This window comes from Symphalangus syndactylus, chromosome 2 (genome assembly GCF_028878055.3).
Source record: "Symphalangus syndactylus isolate Jambi chromosome 2, NHGRI_mSymSyn1-v2.1_pri, whole genome shotgun sequence".
Classification (NCBI taxonomy): domain Eukaryota; kingdom Metazoa; phylum Chordata; class Mammalia; order Primates; family Hylobatidae; genus Symphalangus; species Symphalangus syndactylus.
The window spans coordinates 55,334,251-55,359,096 of record NC_072424.2 but is presented as its reverse complement, the minus strand read 5'-3'; the positions used below and the strand labels follow the sequence as shown (position 1 = coordinate 55,359,096).

At 35.1% G+C, this 24,846-nt stretch overlaps 1 long non-coding RNA gene and 1 other non-coding gene across 2 annotated transcripts in view; both read left to right on the top strand.

The window, feature by feature from the left end:
• Positions 1–24,846, top strand: part of LOC134735808 (uncharacterized) — an 88,513-nt gene that overhangs the window by 24,279 nt on the left and 39,388 nt on the right. The window lies entirely within an intron of this gene.
• LOC129477701 (U6 spliceosomal RNA) lies at positions 1,385–1,488 on the top strand. Its single transcript, XR_008655895.1, has one exon. It is a non-coding gene; the product is annotated as a U6 spliceosomal RNA (small nuclear RNA).

Here is a 24,846-nt window from a genome sequence, read left to right as displayed (position 1 = left end):
TAGTACATAATTAGAATCACTATTTACCAGGTTTTTCACCAACAGTAAAAGTTGCTAAAAGTTAATAGTACAACATGTACTCAAGACTACTTCAAAAACAGTTTTACATGCAAGGTATGTAAGGAAACAAGAATGTGCTTTTAGCAAAACGTTATAAAAAGCCAGGAAATGTGAACTATTTTGCCTAGTTTAGAAGGTTAAAGGATTGTTTTAAGTTAGATAGGATAAAGTTGAACATTTAAGAAAGTTGTGGAAGGTTCATAAAAGATTAACCTTGTAAAAGAAATTCTGTGTGTGAACATATCAACTATAAAGAAGTATTACTCAGTTTTCTTCATAAATATAATATTTGAATGAAAGCACAACAGAGTTTTATTAGAGCAGGGGTGGCCAATCTTTTGGCTTTCTGGGCCACATTGAAAGAAGAAGTCTTGTCTTTGGCCACACAGACACACAAAACTACTAACACTAATGTTAGCCGATGAGCTAAAAAAAAATAAAGTCCCCCCCAAAATTATAATGTTTTTAAAAAGTTTATGAATTTGTGTTGGTTCACATTCAAAGATGTCTTGGGCCACATGCAGTACACAGGCCATGGGTTAGATAAGCTTGTATTAAAGCATTGAACATTTCATTAGAAAAATTGTAAAAAAAATTATAAAAGGTTTATGAGAATCTTACCTTATGGTCAAACTAATTAAGATTGGATATATTTATCTATAATGTTTTATCAAGAATTAGGTTTGACATCAATAGTACACTAATGCAGAGGTAAAATATGGCTTTTTTTTGGACTGTATTTGTATAAATGTGTTTTTGGCATATGCTAATAATTACAATTGTTGTGTTAAATTATTGTGTGCCACAGAGGTAACAAATTTCTTTGTCAGTTATGCCTTTAACTGTGGCTGCCCTAAGACATTTTGTCATCCACAGACAATTATTGTTTCATGTTAATCCTCTTTAAAAGGAGGTTTTATAATCTAAAGGACTCTAAAAGGTGCTCTTAAATGCACGTTTCTGATAACTTTGGATGTTGTGACATTAGAAAAGAGGAAAAACTTTCAGGACTCCCATGGATAGCTGAAATGTTTATGAATTCTAGCAATACTGTAGTTGACTACATGGACTGAACTAATAGAAGACTAAAATAATCCTTTTATGACTCTACTTAAAACGTTGCTAGTTCTTCATTTTTTTAAAGTGAAGAAAACTTTTGAGCTTTTTACAGCTTTTAACAATTGAGTAAAGTATAATCCTATAAATAAAATTTGGAACATATTTCTCTCTGTCTGATTTCTCCAGAATTTGGAAACTATTTTTGAGTATTCTTAACTTATGGCAATATATTTATTTGCATAAATGTGATAAGAATCTGTTTTCTGTGCTCACTTTGGCAGCATACATACTAAAATTGGAAGGATACAGACATAAACATGGCCCCTGCACAAGGATGACATGCAAATTCATGAAGCATTCCATATTTTTTTTTAAAAAGAATGTTTTCTTTTGTGAAAGGACACAATTGGAGAAACTGGTTATTTTACCAAGGCTTTGATTGGAATGGCATGCTTTCCTTTAAGAAATACAATTTGACTTATATAGCCAATGAAAGCCTTTTGGGAAACTGACATCATACCTTGTCTATACAGTTCTTGCACAGAGTTCCTTACTTGTCGAAATAAAGAATGTACATTTTCTCTTTTTTTTATTTTTTGAGACTGGTTCTGGGCAATAGAATGTAACTTTCTAACAAGCTGAGGAGCCCCACGTTGTCTTGAGACCTCAAGTGGAGAGGAATATATCCGACTTACAAAGGAATTTAATGACACAAATAAACCATGACTAGGCTTAAGGCTTTAAAAAGTCTTTTCTGAGATAGAACAAAGTTCCTTCAAAGCCATTATAAAAAGGATCTTATGTGGCAAATAATTATTCATGCTGTGCTTTATGAAAATAATCAAATTCACATACATATGATGAGAGAGAGAGAAAGAGAGAGAGGGAGAGACAGTGTGTGAGATAGAGCATGCAAGCAAGCTCATACTTACATGCAACCCATACAGGTCACTTTAACTTTTGACTTTGTGTCTCAACCTGGTTGTGTTGCTTTACCATTCAGAGTCCGCAGGTTGTGGACCAAAGTTTTCAGTTGTAATCGTAATAAAGATAACCCACGCTGGGTTTTTCCCCACTTGGCAAGATGTATCATAGTAACATGAATATATATGCCTGATGTACATTTAATAAAATTAGTGTGTAAAATTGCCTTTCTGTGTTATAAAAGAGTATTAATATTTAGTAATTATAAACAATTAAAATGAATCTAAGAAGGCAATTTAGGCCCAAATTATATATATGATATATATGTGATATTATATACATTATATATACACAATAAAGTGGATATGTACAATCTAGTGAGTATATAATCATTAAATATATAATTGAATATATAATAAATTTAATACACAATATATTGAATATATAACAAATTACTAAATACATTATAAAAATATGCCGCTTTTCTCTTTACCTGCTTTGCTTTTCATCTTTTTATGTCATTCATTTAAAAATCCCTAAAATCTTTAAAGTTTCTTTTTTTAGTTATTATGGGTACATGATACGTGCATATATTTATGAGTTATATATAATGTTCTGATATAGGCACACAATTTGTAATGATCAAATCAGGGTAATTGGGATATCTCTCACGTTGAACATTTATCTTTTTTTGTGTTAGGAATATTCAAATTCCACTCTTTTAGTTATTTTTAAATATACAAGAAATTATTGCTTACTATAGTCACTCTATTTTGCTATAAAATACTAGATCTTATTTAATTTATCTAGATATATTTCTGCACTCAGTAGCTATCACCACTTCTCCCCACTTCCCCTCTTCCCTTCCCAGCCTCTAGTAAGCATCATTCTACTCTCCATCTCTATTAGTTCCATTTTTGTTATTTTTAATTCCCACATATGAGTGAGAACATGCAAAATGAGTGTTTCTGTGCCTGGCTCATTTTACTTAACATTATGCCCTCTAGCTCCATTTATGTTGTTGCAAATGATAGAATATTATGCCTTTTTATGGCTGAATATTTCATTGCATATATGTGCCACGTGTTGTATTGATTTATCTGTTGATAAACACTTAGGTTGATTCTAAATCTTGCCTAATGTGAATAATGCTGCAATAAATATGGGAGTGCAGATATAGCTTTGATATACTGATTTCCTTGCTTTTGGATATATTAACTAGTAGTGGAATTGCTAGATTATGTGGCAGTTCTATTTTTAGTTTTTTGAGGAACCTCCATACTACACTCCATAGTAGCTGTACTTACTTACGTTCCCACCAACAATGTACGAAGTTTCCCATTTCTTCACAACCCCACTAACATTTATTATTGCCTGTCTTTGGAGAAAAACAGTTTTAATTGGTATGAGATTAATATTGTAATTTTTATTTGCATTTCTCTGATGACTAATGATGTTGAGCATATTTTTTATGCCTGTTGGCTATTTGTATGTCTTCCTTTGAGAAATGCCTATCAGATCTTTTACACATTTTAAAATAATATTATTTGATTTTTTCTATTGAGTTTTTGGTCTCCTTATATATTATTTATTAATTCCTTGTCAGATGGGTAGTTTGCAAATATTTACTACCATTATGTGCATTGTCTCTTCATTTTGCTGATTGATTCCTTTGCTGCACAGAAGCATTTTACCTTTCTGTGATCTCATTTGTCCATTTCTGCTTTAGTTCTCTGTGCTTTTATGGTATTTCTCAAGAAATATTGGTCCACACCAATGTCGTGCAGAATTTCCCCAAAGTTTTCCTTTGGTAGTTTCATAATTTCAGGTGTTTCATTTAAGACTTTAATTTATGTTGATTTGAACTTTTTTTTAGTTTTCTGTCGCATTTTGTGGCTTAATATATGGTCTATCTTTGAGAATAATCCACTTACTGGGGAAAAGAATGTGTATACAACAGCTGTTAGATAAAATGTTCTGTAAATATCTATTAGGTGCATTTAGTTTATTGTACAGAATATGTCCAATGTTCCTTTGTTGATTTTCTGTCTGGATGGTTTGCCTGATGCTGAAAGTAGAATGTTTAGGTATCAAGCTATTATTGTATGAGGGCCTATGTCTCTCTTTACTTCTAGTAATATTTGCTTTATAAATATATTGGTGGTCCAGTGTTAGGTGAATAAATAAAACTGTTGTAACCTCCTGATGAATTGACCCCTTTATCATTACATAATATCCTTCCTTGTATTTTTTATGGTTATATCTTTAAATCTATTTTATCTGATTTGATCAAAGCTATTCCTGCTCTTCTTTAGTTTACATTTGCATAAAATATCTTTTCCCATCCCTTTGTTTTTAGCCTACATGTGTCTTTATAGGTGAAGTGAGTTTCTTATAGGCAGCATTATATTGTATTGTATCATTATATTTTATTATATTTTTATATTATTATAATTATAGATATTATGTCATTATATTATATTTTATTTATTTATTTTTTATTTTATTATATTATATTTATTATTTTATATATTATTATATTTTATTTATTTTTTAAAACCTATTCTGCCACCCTATGCCTTTTGATTGGGAAGTTTAGTCCCTTTACATTCAATGTTATTATTAATTGGTAAGGACTTACTACTGCCAGTTTGTTGTTTTCTGGTTGTTTCATGATCCTCTCTACCTTTTTCTTACCTGTCTTTCTTTGTCTAAAAGTAATTTTCTCTAGTAGTATATTTTAATTTAAGGTAAAACTAATACAGCTTAAGGAGACTCTGGGCTGAGATGATGGGGTTTTCTAAATATACAATCATGTCATCTGCAAACAGGGACAATTTGACTTCCTCTTTTCCTAATTGAATACCCTTTATTTCTTTCTCCTGCCTGATTGCCCTGGCCAGAACTTCCAACACTATGTTGAATAGGAGTGATGAGAGAGGGCATCCCTGTCTTGTGCCAGTTTTCAAAGCGAATGCTTCCAGTTTTTGCCCATTCAGTATGATATTGGCTGTGAGTTTGTCATAAATAGCTCTTATTATTTTGAGATGCATCCCATCAATACCTAATTTATTGAGAATTTTTAGCATGAAGCGCTGTTGAATTTTGTTAAAGGCCTTTTCTGCATCTATTGAGATAATCATGTGGTTTTTGTCTTTGGTTCTGTTTATATGCTGGATTACGTTTATTGATTTGCATATGTTGAACCAGCCTTGCATCCCAGGTATGAAGCCCACTTGATCATGACATTTATGCAGCCAACAGACACATGAAAAAATGCTCATCACTGGCCATCAGAGAAATGCAAATCAAAACCACAATGAGATACCATCTCACACCAGTTAGAATGGTGATCATTAAAAAGTCAAGAAACAACAGGTGCTGGAGAGGATGTGGAGAAATAGGAATGCTTTTACACTGTTGGTGGGACGGTAAACTAGTTCAACCATTGTTGAAGACAGTGTGACAATTCCTGAAGGTTCTAAAACTAGCCATCCCATTACTGGGTATATACCCAAAGGATTATAAATCATGCTGCTATAAAGGCACATGCACACGGATTTTTATTGCGGCACTATTCACAATAGCAAAGACTTGGAACCAACCCAAATGTCCATCAATGACAGAATGGATTAAGAAAATGTGGCACATATACAGCATGGAATACTATGCAGCCATAAAAAAGGATGAGTTCATTTCCTTTGTAGGGACATGGATGAAGCTGGAAACCATCATTCTCAGCAAGCTATCCCAAGGATAAAAAATCAAACACCGCATGTTATCACTCATAGATGGGAATTGAACAATGAGAACACTTGGACACAGGAGGGAGAACATCACACACCGGGCCTGTTGTGGGGTGGGGAGAGGGGGGAGGGAAAGCATTAGGAGATATACCCAATGTAAATGATGAATTAATGGGTGCAGCACACCAACATGGCACATGTATACATATGTAACAAACCTGCACATTGTGCACATGTACCCTAAAACTTAAAGCATAATGACAATAATAAAAAAAGAAAAGTCTGAAAGAGAAGGGGTGGAAAAAACTAATACAAACTGTACCCTTTAAGTTCATTCCCCTGATTTTTAATTTTTTTGTTGTTTCTGTTTATATTTTTATACTCTCTATCTCTTAAAAAGTTGTAGCTACTATTTTTGATAGGTTTGTCCTTAGTCTTCCTACTCAAGATATGAGTGGTCTACACAAGACAATTACAGTGTTAGAATATCCTGTATTTTTTATTTATTTACTGTTACCAGTGAGTTTTGTACCTTTATGTGGTTTCTTATTGCTCATTAATGACCTCTTCCTTCAGATCAATGAACTCCCTTAAGCATTTCTTGTAGGACAGGTCTGGTGTTGATCAAAATATCTCAGCTTTTGTTTGTCTTGGAAAGTTTTTATTTCCCCTTCATGTGATAAGGATTTTTTGTTCTGGATATAAGGGGCGGTGGCTCAGGCTTGTAATCCCAGCACTTTGGGAGGCCAAGGCGGGTGGATCATGAGGTCAGGAGATCGAGACCACAGTGAAACCCCGTTTCTACTAAAAAATACAAAAAAAATTAGCCGGGCGTGGTGGCGGGCACCTGTAGTCCCAGCTACTCGGAGAGGCTGAGGCAGGAGAATGGCGTGAACCCAGGAGGCGGAGCCTGCAGTGAGCCGAGATTGCACCACTGCACTCCAGCCTGGGTGACAGAGCAAGACTCTGTCTCAAAAAAAAAAAAAAAAAGAAAAAAAAAGTTGTCCTTTTTTTCCTTCAGCACTTGAATATATCATGCCACTCTCTTCTGGCCAGTCAGGTTTCCACTAAGAAGTCTACTAACAGAAATATTGGACTTATTAAAAAGCTTTTTAGGTCCTTTCTTTAACTTTGACCTTTGGGAGTTTCATTATTAACTGTCTTGAGGTAGTTGTATTTGATTTAAATCTGCTTTGTGTTCTATTATATTGTTGTACTTGGATATTGATATCTTCCTCTAGTTTTGCAAAATTGTTATATTTTATTTGAAAAAACTTTTTATGCCATTCTCTCTCTCAATCTCCTCTTTTAAACCAATAACTGTCAGATTTGCACTTTTGAGGCTATTTTGTAAATCTTGTAGGCATACTTTTTTATTATATTTTAAGTTCCAGGGTACATGTACAGAACGTGCAGGTTTGTTACAAAGGTATACACGTGCCATGGTGGTTTGCTGCACTCATCAACACGTCATCTGCATTAGGTATTTCTCCTAATGTTATCCCACCACTAGCTCCCAACCCCCTGAAAGGCCCTGGTGTGTGATGTTCCCCTCCCTGTGTCCATGTGTTCTCATTGTTCAACTCCCACTTATGAATGAGAACATGCGGTGTTTGGTTTTCTGTTCTTGAGATAGTTTGCTGAGAATTATGGTTTCCAGCTTCATCCATGTCCCTGCAAAGGACAGGAACTCATCCTTTTTTATGGCGGTTTAGTATTCCATGGTGTATATGTGCCACGTTTTCACTATCCAGTCTATCAGTGATGAGCATTTGGGTTGGTTCCAAATATTTTCAATTGTAAATATTGACAGAACAAACGTAAGTGTGCATGTGTCTTTATAGTAGGATGATTTATAATCCTTTGGGTATAAACCCAGTAATGGGATTGCTGAGTCAAATGGTATTTCTAGTTCTAGATCCTAGAGGAAACGGCACATTTTCTTCTACAATAGTTAAACTAATTTACATTCCCACCAACAATGTAAAAACATTCCTATTTCTCCACATCCTCTCCAGCATCTGTTGATTTCTGACTTTTTAATGATCGCCATCCTAACTGGCATGAGATGGTATCTTATTGTGGTTTTGATTTGCATTTCTCTAAGGACCAGTGATACTGAGCTTTTTTTCATGTGTTTCTTGGCTGCATAAATGTCTTCTTTTGAGACATGTCCGTTCATTTCCTTCGCCCACTTTTTGATGGGGTTGTTTGTTTTTTCTTGTACATTTGTTTAAGTTCCTTGTAGCTTCTGAATATTAACCCTTTGTCAGATGGATAGATTGCAAAAATTTTCCCGCATTCTGTAGGTTGCCTTTTCACTCTGATGATAGTTTATTTTGCTGTGTGCAAGCTCTTCAGCTTAATTAGTTCCCATTTGTCTATTTTGGTTTCTGCTGCAATTGCTTTTAGTGTTTTAGTCATGAAGTCTTTGCCCATGCCTGTGCCCTGAATCATATTGCCTAGGTTTTCTTCTAGGGTTTTTATGGTCCTAAGTCATACATTTAAGTCTTTATTCCATCTTGAGTTAGTTTTTGTATAAGGTATAAGGAAGGGATCCAGTTTCAGCTTTCTGGATATGGCTAGCCAGTTTTCCCAACACCATTTATTATATAGGGAATCCTTTCCCCGTTGTTTGTTTTTGTCAGGTTTGTCAAAAATCAGATGGTTGTAGATGTCTGGCATTATATTTGAGCCCTCTGTTTTGTTCCATTTGTCTGTATATCTGTTTTGGTACCAGTACCATGCTGTTTTGGTTACTGTAGCCGTGTAGTGTCCTTTGAAGTCAGGTAGCATGATGACTCCAGCTTTGTTCTTTTTGCTTAGGATTGTCTTGTGTATGTGGGATTTTTTTTGGTTCCATATAAAATTTAAAGTTGTTTTTTCCAATTCTTTAAGGAAAGTCAATGGTAGCTTGATGGGGATAGCATTAAATCTATACATAATTTTGGGCAGTATGGCCATTGTCAAGATATTGATTCTTCCTATCCATGAGCATGGAATGTTTTTCCATTTGTTTGTGTCCTCTCTTATTTCTTTGAGCAGTGGTTTGTAGTTCTTCTTGAAAAGGTCCTTCATATCCCTTGTAAGTTATATTCCTAGGTATTTTATTCTCTTTGTAGCAATTGTGAATGGGACTTCACTCACCATTTGGCTCTCTGTCATTTGTGTATAGGAATGCTTGTGATTTTCGCACATTGATTTTGTATCCTTAGACTTTGCTGAAGTTGCTTATCAGTTTAAGGAGATTTTGATCAGAGATTATGGGGTTTTCTAAATATAGAATCATGTCATCTGCAAACAGAGACAATTTGACTTCCTCTCTTCCTGTTTAAATACACTTTATTTCTTTCTCTTTTCTGATTGTTCTCATCAGAAGTTCCAATACTGTCTTGAATAGGAGTTGGTGAGAGAAGGCATCCTAGTCTTGTGTCCGTTTTCAAGGGGAATGCTTCCAGTTTTTGCCCATTCGGTATGATATTGGCTGTGGACTTGTCATAAATAGCTCTTACTATTTTGAGATATGTTCAATCAATACCTAGTTTATTGAGAATTTTTAGCATGAAGGGCTGTTGAATTTTATTGAAGGTCTTTTCTGCATCTACTGAGATAATCATGTGTGTTTTTTTTTTTTCTGTCATTGTTTCTATTTACGTGATGGATTAGGTTTATTGATTTCCTTATGTTGAATCAGCCTTGCATTCCAGGGGTGAAGCCAACTTGATTGTGGTGGATAAGCTTTTTGATGTGCTGCTGGATTCAGTTTGCCAGTATTTTATTGAGGATCTTCACATCAATGCTCATCAGGGATACTGGCCTGAAATTTTCATTTTTTTGTTGTTTATCTGCCAGGTTTTGGTATCAGGATGCTGCTGGCCTTATAAAATGAGTTAGGGAGGAGTCCCTCTTTTTCTATTGTTTGGAATAGTTTCAGAAGGAATGGTACCAGCCCCTCTTTGTACCTCTGGTATCATTCGGCTGTGAATCTGTCTAGTCCTGGAATTTTTTTGGTTGTTTGCCTGTTAATTGCAGCCTCAATTTCAGAACTTGTTATTGGTCTATTCAGGATTCAATTTCTTCCTAGTTTAGTTTTGGGATGGAGTATGTGTCCAGGAACTTATCCATTTTTTCTAGAATTTGTAATTTATTTACATAGAGGTGTTTATAGTATTCTCTGATGGTAGTTCGTATTTCTGTGGGATTGATGGTGATATCCCCTTTAACATTTTTTATTGTGTCTATTTAATTCTTCTCTCTTTTCTTCTTTATTAGCCTGGCTAGTGGTCTATCCATTTTGTTGATCTTTTCAAAATACCAACTCTTGGATTCATTGATTTTTTGAAGGGATTTTCATGTTTCTATCTCCTTTAGTTCTGCTCTGATCTTAGTTATTTCTTGCCTTCTGCTAGCTTTTGAATTTGTTTGCTCTTGCTTCTCTGGTTCTTTTAATTGTGATGCTAGGGTGTTGATTTTAGATCTTAACTGCTTTCTCTTGTTGGCATTTAGTGTTTTAAATTTCCCTCTACACACTGCTTTAAAAGTGTCCCAGATATTCTGGTATGTTGTGTCTTTGTTCTCATTGGTTTCAAAGAATATCTTTATTTCTCCCTTCATTTCATCATTTATCTAGTAGTCATTCAGGAGCAGGTTGTTCAGTTTCCATGTAGTTGTGTGGTTTTGAGTGAGTTTCTTAATCCTGAGTTCTAATTTGATTGCACTGTGGTCTGAGAGACTGTTCGTTATGATTTCTGTTCTTTTGCATTTGCTGAGGAGTGTTTTACTTCCAATTATGTGGTCAATTTTAAACTAAGTGCTATGTGGTGCTGAGAAGAATGTACATTCTGTTGATTTTGGCTGGAGAGATCTGAAGATGTCTATTAGGTTCCTTGATCCAGAGCTGAGTTCAAGTCCTGGATATCTTTGTTAATTTTCCGTCTCATTGATCTGTCTAATATTGACAATGGGTTGTTAAAGTCTCCCAGTATTATTGTGTGGGAGTCTAAGTCTTTTTATATGTCACTAAGAACTTGCTCTATGAATCTATGTGCTCCTATGTTGGGTGCATATATACTTAGGATAGTTATCTCCTCTTGTTGCACTGATTCTTTTACCATTATGTAATGCCCTTCTTTGTCTCTTTTGATCTTTGTTGGTTTAAAGTGTGTTTTATCATAGATTAGGATTGCAACCCATTTTTGTTTTTCCATTTGCTTGGTAAATATTCCTCCATCCCTTTATTTTGAGCCTATGTGTGTCTGTGCACATGAGATGGGTCTCTTGAATACAGAACACCAATGGGCCTTGACTCTTTATCCAATTTGCCAGTCTGTGTCTTTTAATTGGGGCAGTTAGCCCATTTACATTTATGGCTAATATAGTTATGTGTGAATTTGATCCTGCCATTTGGTGCTAGCCAGTTATTTTTCAAGTGAGTTGATGCAGTTTCTTCATATCATCAATGGTCTTTACAATTTGGTATGTTTTTGCAGGGGCTGGTATTGGTTGTTCTTTTCCATGTTTAGTGCTTCCTTCTGGAGCTCTTGTAAGGCAGGCTTGGTGGTAACAAAATCTCAGCATTTGCTTGTCTGTAAAGGATTTTATTATTCTTCACTTTTGAAGCTTAGTTTGGCTGGATATGAAATTATGGGTTGAAAATTCTTTTCTTTAAAAATGTTGAATATTGGCACCCACTCTCTTCTTGCTTGTAGGGTTTCTGCAGAGAGATCCACTGTTAGTCTGATGGGTTTCCCTTTGTGGGTAACCCGACCTCTCTCTCTGGCTGCCCTCAACATTTTTCCTTTATTTTAACCTTTGTGAATATGACGATTATGTGCCTTGGGGTTGCTCTTCTCAAGGAGTAACTTTGTGGTGTTCTCTGTATTTCCTGAATTTGAATGTTGGCCTGTTTTGCTAGGTTGGGGAAGTTCTCCTGGATAATATCCTGAAGAGTGTTTTCCAACTTGGTTCCATTCTCCCAGTCAGTTTCAGGTCCACCAATCAAACATAGATTTGGTCTTTTTACATACTCCCATATTTCTTGGAGGCTTTGTTAGTTTCTTTTCACTCTTTTTTTTTTTTCTAATCTTGTCTTCTCGCTTTATTTCATTGAGTTGAATTTCAATCTCTGATATCCTTTCTTCCGCTTGATTGATTCAGCTATTGATATTTGTGTATGCTTCACAAAGCTCTCGTGCTGTGTTTTTCAGCTCCATCAGGTCATTTATGTTCTTCTCTAAACTGGTTACTCTAGTTAGACATTTGTCTAACCTTTTTTCAAGGTTCTTAGCTTCTTTGCATTGGGTTAGAACATGCTCCTTTAGCTCAGAGGAGTTTGTTATTACTCACCTTTTGAAGTTTGTTATTACTCACCTTTTGTTATTACTCACCTTCTGTCAGTTCATCAAACTCATTCTCCATCCATTTTTCTTCCCTTGCTGGGGAGGAATTATGATCCTTTGTAGGAGAAGAGGCATTCTAGTTTTTGGAATTTTCAGCCTTTTGCACTGGTTTCTCCCCATCTTCATGGATTTATCTACATTTGTTCTTTGAAGTTGGTGACCTTCAAATGGGGTCTCTGAGTGGACGTTGTTTTGTTAATGTTTATACTTTTTTTTTCTGTTTGTTAGTTTCCTTTTAACAGTCAGGCCCCTCTGCTGCAGGTCTGCTGCATTTTGCTGAAGGTCCACTCCAGACCCTGTTTGCCTGGATATCACCAGTGGAAGCTGCAGAATAGCAGTGATTCCTGCCTGTTCCTTCCTCTGGAAGCTTCATCCCAGAGGGGCACCGGCAAGATGCCAGCCAGGGCTCTCCTGTATGAGGAGTCTCTCAGCCCCTACTGGGAAGTATCTCCCAGTCAGGATAAACAAGGGTCAGATACTCACTTGAGAAGGCAGTCTGTTTCTTATCAGAGTTCAAATGCTGTTCTGGGAGTTTTGCTGCTCTCTGCAGACCTGCCAGGCAGGGATGTTTGAGTCTGCTTGATGCTGTGCCTACAACCGCCTCTTCCCCCACGTGCTTTGTCCCAGGAAGTTGGAGGTTTTATCTATAAGTCTCTCACTGGGGCTGCTGCCTTTTCTTCAGAGATGCCCTGCCCAGAGAGGAGAGGCAGTCTCGCCTCAGTGGCTTTGCTGAGTTGCTTTGGGCTTTGCCCAGTTTGAACTTCTTGCCGGCTTTGTTTACTCTGTGAGGGTAAAACCGCCTACTCAAGCCTCAGCAATGGTGGACGCCCCTCCCCACAATAAGCTTGTGTGTCCCAGGTCAAGCTCAGACTGCTGTGCTAGCAGGGAGAATTTCAAGCCAGTGGATCTCAGCTTGCTGGCCCCGTGGTGGGGGGATCCACTGAGTCAGACCACTTGGCTCCCTGGCTTCAGCCCCCTTTCCAGGGGAGTGAATGGTTCTGTCTTCCTGGTGCTCCACGCACCAGTAGGGTATGAAAAAAACTACTGAGGCTAGATCAGTGTCTGCCCAGGTGGTGGCTTAGTTTTGTGCTGGAAACCCAGGGTCTTCTTGGTGTAGGCACTGGAGTGAATCTCTTCGTCTGCAGGTTGCCAAGATCATGGGAAAAGCGCAGTATCTGGGCCTGCGTGCACTGTACAGTCCTTGACAGATTCCCTTGGCTAGGAGAGGGAGTTCCCCCACTCCTTGCGCTTCCTGGGTGAGGCGATGCCCCACCCTGCTTTGGCTGCCCTCCTTGGGCTGCACCCACTGTCTAACCAGTTCCAATGAGATGAACCGGGTAACTCATTTGGAAATGTAGAAATCACCCGCTTTCTGCATTGATCTCACTGAGAGCTGCAGACTGGAGCTGTTCCTATTTAGCCATCTTGCCAGCAAAAAGCCATGCTTTTTAAAAATTTTTTTTTGTGTTTGTTTTCTCTTCTGATTGTGTATTTATATAGTGTATCTTCAAATTAGCTCATTTCTTCTGCTCGGTCAATTCTGCTGTTAAGAAACTCTAAGAAGTTTTAAGTCTATTAACTAAAATGTTCAACTCTAGGATTTCTACTTGCTTTTTCATTATTTTAATCTCTTTGTTACATTTCTCTGACAGGATTCTGAAGTCTTTCTTTGTGTTGTTTTAAGTTCATCTGGCTTCCTCAAAACAGCGATTTTGAATTCTCTATCTGAAAGGCTGCATACCTCTGTCACTCTGAGATTAGTGACTGGTTTTGTATCTAGTTATTGTGGTGAGATCATGTTTCCTGGATGTTATTGATGCCTGTGGATGTTCACTGATATCTAGGATTCAAGAGTTGGGTATTCTTTCTAATCTCAATCTGGATTAGTTTCTATCCATCCTTCTTGAGAAGGCTTTCCAGATATTCAAAGGAAATTAAGTGTTGTAATCTAAGTCTCTGATTAATGCAGTTGTATCTGCACTAGGGAATGTCCCAAACTCAGGAATTTTAAAAACTTTGCAGATTCCTGCTGCTTTGTTGGGCTTGGGTACGATTCAGGAGAATTTCCTGGATTCACAGGAAGACTTTCATTCTTTTTCTTCACTTTTCCTCAAGCAGAAGGCACCACTCCTTGCTGGAATACCTGGAGTTGGGGGGAGCATGATGCAAGCACTCTCATGTCCATCACAGCTAGAACAACACTGAGTGACACTTGAATCCTGCATAGTAGTGGGTTGTCCCAAGGCCCATGGTGACTACTTCCTGGCTATCACTGATGTTTATTCAAGGCAAAAGAGATCTTTAGTCAGCATGTGGTGAATATTACCAGGACTGGGTTCTTCCCTGTGTGACAGCAAGTTCCTTTGTGGGTCCACAGCACATCCAAAAATGCAGTCCAGCTGGGCGTGGTGGCTCATGCCTGTAATCCCAGCAATTTGGGAGGCCAAGGTGGCAGGGATCACCTGAGGTCAGGAGTTCGAGACCAGCCTGACCAACATGGAGAAACCCCATCTCTACTAAAAATACAAAAAATCAGCCGGGCATGGTGGCGCATGCCTGTAATCCCAGCTACTCTGGAGGCTGAGGCAGGAGAATCGCTTGATCTTGGGAGGCAGAAGTTGCAGTGAGCTGCGATCACTCCATTGCACTCCAGACTGGGCAACAAAAGTGAAACTCCATCACAAACACAAAAAGCAATTCAGTAGCTAGGGCCTAGCAATAGGGCCTTCAGAAAACTGCTTTGTGCTTTATTTTACTGTAACTGAGCTGGTACTCAAGCAGAGACTCTTGCAAGGCAGAGTACTCTTTCCTCTTCCTTTTGCAGGGGCATGGAGTCTCTTCCCAAGCTGCATTGGCTGAAGTTGGGGGAGGGGTGATGCAAGCACTCCCTTGGACACCACAGCTAGTGTGTCACTGGGTCACATGCCCCACCAAGTCCACTGAGTCTGAGTCTAGCCAAGCCCCAGGGCTTGCCTAAAGACTGCAGCCTTGTGGCCTAAATTTATTCAGGACTCTAGACCACTTTGGTCAGATAGTGGAATTAGATGGAATTCAGGTTTATACTGCTAGGGCAGAGGAATCTTCTCTAGCTGAGGGTAGTCTAACTGCTGCCTCCATGGGTGCCAGAACTGTGCTGTGTGTTTTGTTCTTCTGTGACAGAGCAGCATTAATTTCCAATGCAATTCCCACAATCACTTTGCTCTCCCTCCCATAAGCACACAGAATCTCTCTGTCCACTGCCAAGGGATTAGAAGGTGTAGTGCAGATACCAAGACTGTCTTTTCCACCATCTTCAGTGCCTCTTTCCTTGACATAATGTTAACACTATATTCTGTGACTGCTTACCTAATTTTTGGTTCTAATGGAAGTGATTTCTAGCATGGATAGATGTTCAACTTTATGTTCTTGGGGTTGGGGGGAGCGATTGTTTGGTCATCTTGCTCTGCCTGCTTTCTACCTTTAAGTCTTTCAATAATCCTAAAACACCTTCCATCAATCACTTTTCATAAGATAATAACAAAAAGAATTATAAGCATAAAGGTTTACACATCTACATGTGTACACATTTTTTCCCTCAAATCCTACATGCTCCAGTAAGTTTAGGAAAGAAAATCTTAGTGCTCTGTTCAATGATTTAAAAATTCAACTTTAGTGTGTCTCTGTTTTGGGGTTGCTTCATCTTCCTGCTAAACTTAATGAGACTTGATGCTTACAGTAGCTTTATTGTAATCACATGGCTGATGCAGCATGAATAAATTATATGATTGTAAACATAAGTTGAAATAGTTTTTTAAAATATGCAGATATATTTGATTATCATTATCTCTAGCTCTACTCATGTTGATATAAATCTTAACATATAGAATTCCTTTCATAGTCAATCCCAAATTCTAAGCGTCTCTTCTTAACATGCTGAAAAATATTGCTGAAGATTTCATTTAGAAAAAGTAATAAAGCATATGATTAAAGGTAGCATTTTCTCTCCCTGAAAAATTCCCAGGGGAAGCAAGGCAACCTGTGAAGTTGAGCATGGACAGCAAGGAGTAACTTCGTTTTTCTAAAATAATATAAAGATAAAATATATTTATGTAGTAAAATTTTATGTTAGATTTCATGATGAAATGTTTATAAATGAAGGAAAAATGCCATTAAGCCATTAAATTTTATTATGGGAGAAAAATACTTGTAAAAATACCATTAAAAAGTCATATTTTGCTTCCTTTATTTTACTAAAAGAATAAATATTATTTACATAATTTCTGTATTTAACATTAAATTATTTGAAAAAATATAATATAGCTTAAATCACCCAATTATGTATGGGTATATTCCAGTATTTCTTTTATAACATCCATTGGCCAATGTTTATTTTACTGAAACAGGTCATGTAGGAATATAGTACACTATACTCTATTCAATTGAATAGAAATCCAATAAAATATTGAATAAAATATTGAATCTATTATTTTTCATTTCTATTGAAACAGGCAATGTAGGAATACACTACACAATATAGTACATTAGATTCCTATACTATAAGTACACTATATTCCCTTTTATCTATTTTTTAATTAAATAATACATTAGATTCAAACTTTCTAATTTTAGAGGCACTTTTTATGTTTCCAAAATCTTAAGGAGAAATTTTTCTAAAAGTCTCTATTTGAGTCCATACTAACCTTCCTGCCACATAAAATTTAAAAAAGAAATTCTTTTTCTTGGTTGGACTCATGACACACATTTTCATTATTCACGGATTACTTGCCTTTTATCTTGTTAGGGAATACATTTTTGAGTGTGGTCTTCAAACCAAGATATTGTACTTGCGATGAACGTTTTATAAGTATGCTTGCTCTGAGTGAGTCTTACAAGAATAATTTTCCAGATTCTTGACTTCACATGTACCCTTTTTTAAAACAGATCTGCCTGAGAACATATCTGTGATGGAGAAGTATCTCTTCTGACCTTTCACAACCACTCCTTTCTATTTGGTAAAAAAGAAAGGTTTAACCCTGACTTAACCCTACATTTAGTGTGTGGAATGACCTCTTGGGGCTAAAACTTCCAGATAAGATAATTAAAACATAATTGAAAATATTGTACAGCATACAGGTGTTGATTCCATGAAATACAGATCTTTGTAGTCAAACGGTTTACAAAATTTTGCTTTTAAAAGAAGTGATTGAAAGGCTCATTCTAGGCCAGGGGTGGTGGTTCCCGCTTGTAATCCCAGCACTTTGGTAGGCCGAGGCAGGCAGATGACCTGAGGTCAGTCAGGAGTTTGAGACCACCCTGGCCAATATGGCGAAACCCCATCTCACCTAAAATACAAAAAATTAGCCGGGGAAGGAGGTGAGCGTCTGTGATCCCAGCTACTAGAGAGGCTGAGGCACGAGAACTGCTGGAACCCGGAAGGCGGAGATTGCAGTCAGCCGAGATTGTGCCACTGCACTCCAGTCTGGGCAATAAGAGCAAGACTTCGTCTCAAAAAAAAAAAAAAAAAAACCAGACATTCAGTAATATAATTACCTTACTAAATAACTGAGGTGTTTCTGTTTGTTTGTTCGTTTTGTTTTGTTTTGTTTTGTTTTTGAGACTGAGTCTTGCTCTGTAGCCCAGCTGGAGTGCAGTGGCGGATCTCGGCTCACTGCAACCTCCGCCTCTCGGGTTCAAGTAATTCTCCTGCCTCAGCCTACCAAGTAGCTGGCACTACAGGCGCGTGCCACCATGTCTAGCTAATTTTTTGGTATTTTTAGTAGAGACGGGGTTTTACCACATTGGCCAGGCTGGTCTCGAACTCCTAACCTCATGATTTGCCCTCCTCAGCCTCCCAAAGTGCTGAGATTACAGGAACGAGCCACCTCGCCTGGCAGGTTTATATAGTCTTGATCGTATTTAACAATTACTTCCTTTTATTATTTTACTTAATTTTTAGTAAATGACTAGTAAATATTATCAGAATAATTTTTCATATTTATTGATATTATCACGTTTTTATCTTCCTTACTTTTTTGAAATAATGAATTAGGATAATAACTTCTCTCATGATGAATGCTCCTGAATTGGAGGTCTGTGTCTTACTTGGTCTTTGGAAATAAGTCTTCTGATATACTGCCAAATGACAAACTCCATTTGTTGTACGTTATAGTTTTTGACCTACATCAATCATCAGTTTGTTTTCAGACTATCTTTATGATTTTTAGTATTAATAGTATGCTAGTAAGATAGAATTTATGACAGACCTTTTTTCATTTTATCTGATCTAAAATATTTTAAATAGCACTCAGAATTATGAACTTGACAAGAAATTTAAGTGCAAAGCCACTCAAAAGTTCTCATAAGAGAAGAGACTTATCTTTGCGGATCGTTGAAAAAATAGTTATTTTTAATTTTTAATTGCTGTTTTCTCTAATTCACTGGGATTTTCTTGGGGCACAGAAAGTGTTCTCTTCTGTTTACTTAGTGCCAATAGATCACAGAAGTTAATACCTTCCGAGAAGTTTGGCTGTCACTCCAAGATTGGAATGCAAGACATGAGTCAAGCTTATGTGTGTTAAGCTTAAGACGTTGCCTGAATCTGAGGGAGTTCACATAAATATCCATGCCCCCTTAAAAAAAAAAAAAAAAAAAAAAAAAAAAAAAAAAAAAAAAAAACCTCAGTAAAAGACATCTTGGAAAATTCCAGAAAAAAATGAAGAAGAATGTAATTAAACTTGCCAAACAGTTAGTTGTTTGTAATTACATATATACATACATATATAGTACAAATAAAGTACATTTTATTTAAAACATACTCTGAATTTTTAAAATCAAGTTGAATGGTGTAAGGCTAGATCAGTTTAAAGAACTACCATGAAAGCATTCCACTAAACAAATCATCCATACTAAAATAAAGCTTCTTTATGACCAAAATGAATTAAGAATTCTTACATAGTTTTATGGAATTTGATCTTGGTTGAAATATAACATAATACCATAGATTATAATAGATACATGTACTATTCATAATTGTATTAAATCGTTTGTTTAATCATGGCGATAAATGATCTGAAAAATGATATTCTGTAAATCATAGTCCTAAGCACATATATGTCATTTTGTATTCAATAAATTTAATTAATTGTACTTTATTTTACTTAAATATTCTCTCATTACAATTTTTAAAATCCAAAAACATAATGGAAAGAGCTGTGTTAACTGCTTGTCATTTGTAAACTAAAACCCTGTGTGGCACTTTCAGTGCATTCCAGTGTCAGAGAAGTCAGGTAAGTAAGTAATTATTTTTGCCTGTTCACATGTTTCAAATATTATGTTAAATATTTCACCGATATTTTGATTTACCTGGCTTACTACCGAGGCAGGTCACAGTATGAGGAATTCAATTCCTTCATGAAGTTGCTCAAAAAACTTTACTCAGCTCAGCTATGATGAAATATACTTCTTTCATATGTATATACTGAAATAACTTTTGGTATGCATAATATGATGTATGTGAGGCAACAAGCTTTATTTTCTGGACCACTTTTTTGCTTACTTCAACCAGCCAAGGCAGCATGTACTTTGATTAATCTGAAATACACAAATATTGGAACAAACAAGCTTCTTAAACCATTATAGGAACAGCAACAAAGCATGCCCCTAGCTCAGTGCTTTTGTTCTTCCTTCCAAATGAAGTGTTCTTCTAGATAAATGAAGACTCTTTCCCATACTTCATTCAGATTTTGGTTAAATATTACTTTCAGAGAGAAAACATCCCTCTGCAACTAACCTCATGTGCCTATTTTATTTTAAAATTTAAACAAAAATTAAATTAAAATTTTAAAATTTAGTGTTCTATCTCGCTTTTGATATCAAATGTAACTAGTAGCTTTCATATTAGATAGAGCATATAAAATATTTCCACTATTACAGAGAATTCTACTGAATAGTTCTGCTGTATTCTCTTAACCTACTTCATTTATATGGAAAATTCTTATCACTATCTGATATTACATTACACATCTTTTTATTTCTAATCATTTGTTTTCATTATAATGGGAAACCTTACTTTAGTTACCAGGCTTCCTACTATCTAAAATAGTGCTTGGTGCAGAGATGTTGCCCAGTAAATATTTGTAGAATACAAGGCCAGAAATTACTCATTTTCCTTGTATTTTCTAGCGTCTCTTTGCTACCATTACCTGGTAAAACAGGCATGAACTATGCCCTTTGCCATTTTAGTCTAGAACATACAGAAGCGGACATTTTCCTGGCTTTTTAATATTTATTTCTATTTCATTTATTTATTTTATTTTTAATTTTTGTGGGTACATAGTAGGTTTATATATTTATGGGGTACATGGGATGTTTTAATACAGTCATATAACATGAAATAAGCAAATCATGGAGAATGTGGTATCCATCCCCTCAAGCATTTATCCTTTGAGTTACAAACACTCCAATTATACTCTATTTTTAAATGTACAACTAAGTTATTAGTGACTATAGTCACACTGCTGTCTTATCACTTAGCAAGTCTTACTCATTCTTTCTCTTTTTTTGGGGGGGTACCCATTTATTTTTGCTTGGTCTTCTAAGTCTAGAGCACAACAGTAGTGAAAAGAAAGACGTATAGAAAAAATACAAGAAACCAATGCAAATTTCAAAACAAATAAAAGAACTTACTTTGTAGATTTAAGTTTTTGAACTTACTGCTCTTTCTACAGATCATGGCTAAATTATATGTCCATGATGAATCTTTGAATTCTTATCAAAAGTGTAATTAATGCCTGGTGCAGTGGCCCATGCCTGACTGTAATCCCAGCACTTTGGGAGGCCGAGCCAGGCAGATCACGAGGTCAGGAGATCGAGACCATCTTGGCTAACACCGTGAAGCCCCATCTCTACTAAAATTACAAAAAATTAGCCGGGCATGGTGGCGGGCTCCTGTGGTCCCAGCTACTTGGGAGGCTGAGGCAGGAGAATGGCCTGAACCTGGGAGGCAGAGCTTGCAGTGAGCCAAGATCGCTCCACGCACTCCAGCCTTGGCGACAGAGCAAGACTTCTTCAAAAAAAAAAAAGTAATTAATAGGAATAATAGGAAGGCAGCCCTTAAGCTAATTTGGTGTTATAATTTTTTAAAGAAAATCAAAGCAATGCAAATGAATAAGACAACAACTAAGTAAATTTAGAAAATAAAGTTAGTTTTCAGGCATCAGCGTTTAAAAAAATATATAGTGTGTCTGAAAAGAATAATGAAAAACTGAGGCAAAATAGGATCTGCTTTACTCAAGAACTCCTTACTATTTTTCTGAAGTCTAAAGGTGATTTGATTTAAAAAGGGAGGAAATAAAGAGCTTACACAAATTACTATATATCTGTTGAGTAGAAATATTTCATAAATGCATTTCTTTATAAAATTCCGTTAAAGAAAATGCAAAATATTATCTTCCAAGATCAAACTTAATCTAACAATAGAAAATTACATATTAATTCCTTTAAATTAGTATACCCCAAGAAAGATACAAGAACTTTTAGATTGTAGTAAAATCACTGCTAATGACAGAAAAATAACTTCTTTTGAAAACTCACACTGAAGTCTTAGCGTGTCAGTTTGGTCTGACAAAAACAGTGCAGATTTTCAGATTAGACAAACCTAGATTTAGTAGCTTGATAAGTATCTGTAAGCAAGTAAGTGATTTAAGCAATTTAACCTCTCTAAGCATAAATTTAGAAAGAAATTAATTAAGCCAATATTTATTAAAAATTTTTATTGGATGGCCTTATGCTCATTTACAGAATTTACTCGTGAGAATGCACATAGACTTTGCTTTGATCACGTTTATAATCTTATTAAATAATACATGTGATAAATATAATTAGAAGTCCACTGCTAGTCACTGAGGAAAAACAAGGTTCAGGCTTAACCTCCCCTTATAAACAACTAGAAATCTCTGCAAAATATATAAAATAATACTTTTAAACATATTAAACAAAAAGCATACAACTCTAAGTACTAATAGAAAAAAAACATAGTGAATATTAAGTCAATCACTATGTGTGTATATTTTTATTAATTAAGGCAATTTTAAGACTGTACACACAAGAAATGGAAAAGAAAACAGAGCTTGGCAGACCTTCTAAATTGAGGTGTCAGAGTTAGTAGTGTCAGAAGGCTCAGATAATTGAAAATTGCAGGCTAGAGTTCTAGAAAGGAGAAAATTGCTCAGAAAAAGACCTCTACATATGGAGTCCCTTTTATTTTCTGTGTAGTAGGTCCCTCGTCTTTGAAGTATAACTCCACAAGACAATCACAATAATAGTAGTAAGATTGTCGTGATCATCTGGATAACTTACTGGACACTCCAGAAGGGACATATATTAATAGTAGTGGCCTTGAATTGAACACTACTTTGGACCTTTCTTAGAAAAACTAAATCTTAAGTCTAAAATAGATCAAAACAATCAGCAAAAAAAAAAAAAAAAAAAAAAAAAAAAAAGCTGAATTTTTTTAAAGTCCAATGGGAAATGACAAGAAACAACATAGAGCATAAACATGATGTAACTCATTGATGTGATAATTCATTGATGTGATAATTCATTAACATAACTCACAGTGCATAACATCAGATCACAAATTATTAGACATGCCAAGAGAAAAATATGTGACCAAAGCTAGGAATATTATCACTCAATAGAATCAACAACAATAAAAGAGAGAGATGATGTAACCAGCAGAAAAAGATGTTCTAAAGGGCTATGTGTACTAAAATTGTAGAAAACCAAATATCTACAGTTAAATGTTGACATTTTAAAGCTCTCTCTAACATTCATATAGCAAAATGACAAAAAATCAAGAATATATTAGATATATTAATAGCTGTAGAAGTCTTGAACAATAGAATAAACAAAGAAAACCTAATTGTCATTTAAGAAACATTTCACACAACAGCAGCAGAAGGCATACTCTTTTCAGGTGCACAGAAAACATTCAACAAAACAAACCATATAGTGGAACATAAAACATATAGCTAAAGAAATAAAACATACAAAGGAACCAGATGGAAATTTTAGAGTTAAAAAAGAAAATGGCTGTAATGACAATATTTTTGTATAAACTTAAAAGTTAATCAGGCACTACAAAAGAAACATTTAGTAAACTTGAAAATAAAATAATAATATATATCAAAAATAAAGAGAGAAGAAAATGAGAAAGGAAAAAAGTTTCAGTGATTCAGTTACCTGAGGTAAATTATCAAATATTTTTGCACATGCAGTTGGAATTTTTAAAGAAATAAGAGAGTAGTGATGATGAGGAGAATATATTTGAATAAATAAAGTATAATTACATATTTCCATGGTGTTTAATAAATGTAAGTAGTATATACACAGAAAATAATACCATAAGAACCATCATAATTAAATTGTTAAAAAACAGTGAAAATTCCCCATAAAACTCCATATTCCCTATAGAAAAAAGTATAATATGAATGACAGTTAACTTTTAATACCAAACAATGCAATCCAGAAGATAATAAAAATAAAGTCTTCCTGTGCTGGAAGAAGAAATTTGTCAATGTATACTTTTATATCCAGCAAATATATCCATAAATAAGGTGAAATAAAAAAAGAAAGGTTAAAAAAATTGATGCTAGCAGACCTATACTACAAAACATATTTCAAAAAGTTAGTCAGGATGAAGGAAAATAATGGCTAATGGAATCACATGGTGTTTTTTTTCCAGGAATGAATAAAGAGCACACAAATTATAAATATTAGAGTAAATGTAAAACAGGTTTTTTTTTTTTAACTTTAAACATTTTTCCAAAATATTATCAACTGTTTAAATGCATTATGTGTTTTATATCTTATGAAGAAGCAACATATAGTACTATTATAGCACAAGATTCAAGAAGTGAGAAATGAAATTATACCCTTTTAAGTGTCATGCACAGAAAATTAAATGGTATAACATAATGGAAGGGATACTGTGATTAAAATGCATATTGTAAATCCCAAAGAAAAAATGAAAATACAATAAAATACTTAGTTAATAAGCAATCAATTACCAAAATATACTAAATTAATGCAAAAGAAAATAGAAAATGAAAAATGAGGGTACAATTAAAAAAACTGGATGGTAGATATAAATTTATATGTACAGTTAAAATGAGTGTAAATAGACTAAAGATTATAATTAAAATACAGAGATGGTCATACTAGATATAAAAAGAAAGACCAACCACTTGCTGTATGCATAAACTCAATTGAAATATAAAGACATACATAGGACCAAAATAAAATATGGGAAAAGTTATATTATGCAAAGTGTAAAAAAGCCACAGTGGCTACATTAATATAAGACAATACAGTCTTAGCAAATAAGAAAAAAAGAGGAGAATTTCACAATGAGAAAGATAACAAGTCAGTAAGATGACATAATAATTCTGTATGCCCTCCACAATGATGTCAAAATATATAAAGTAAAAACTGATGTAACCTAGAACAGACAAATGCACAATTGTAACTATGTATTTTAATAATACTCTTTCCATATTTATACACCACACCTGCAGAAAATCACTTAGGTTATAAAAGAACTAAACAACATAATAAACAAATTGAGCATAATTAACATTTATTAACAGTTTATACAATAACAGAATAGATGCTGTTTTTCC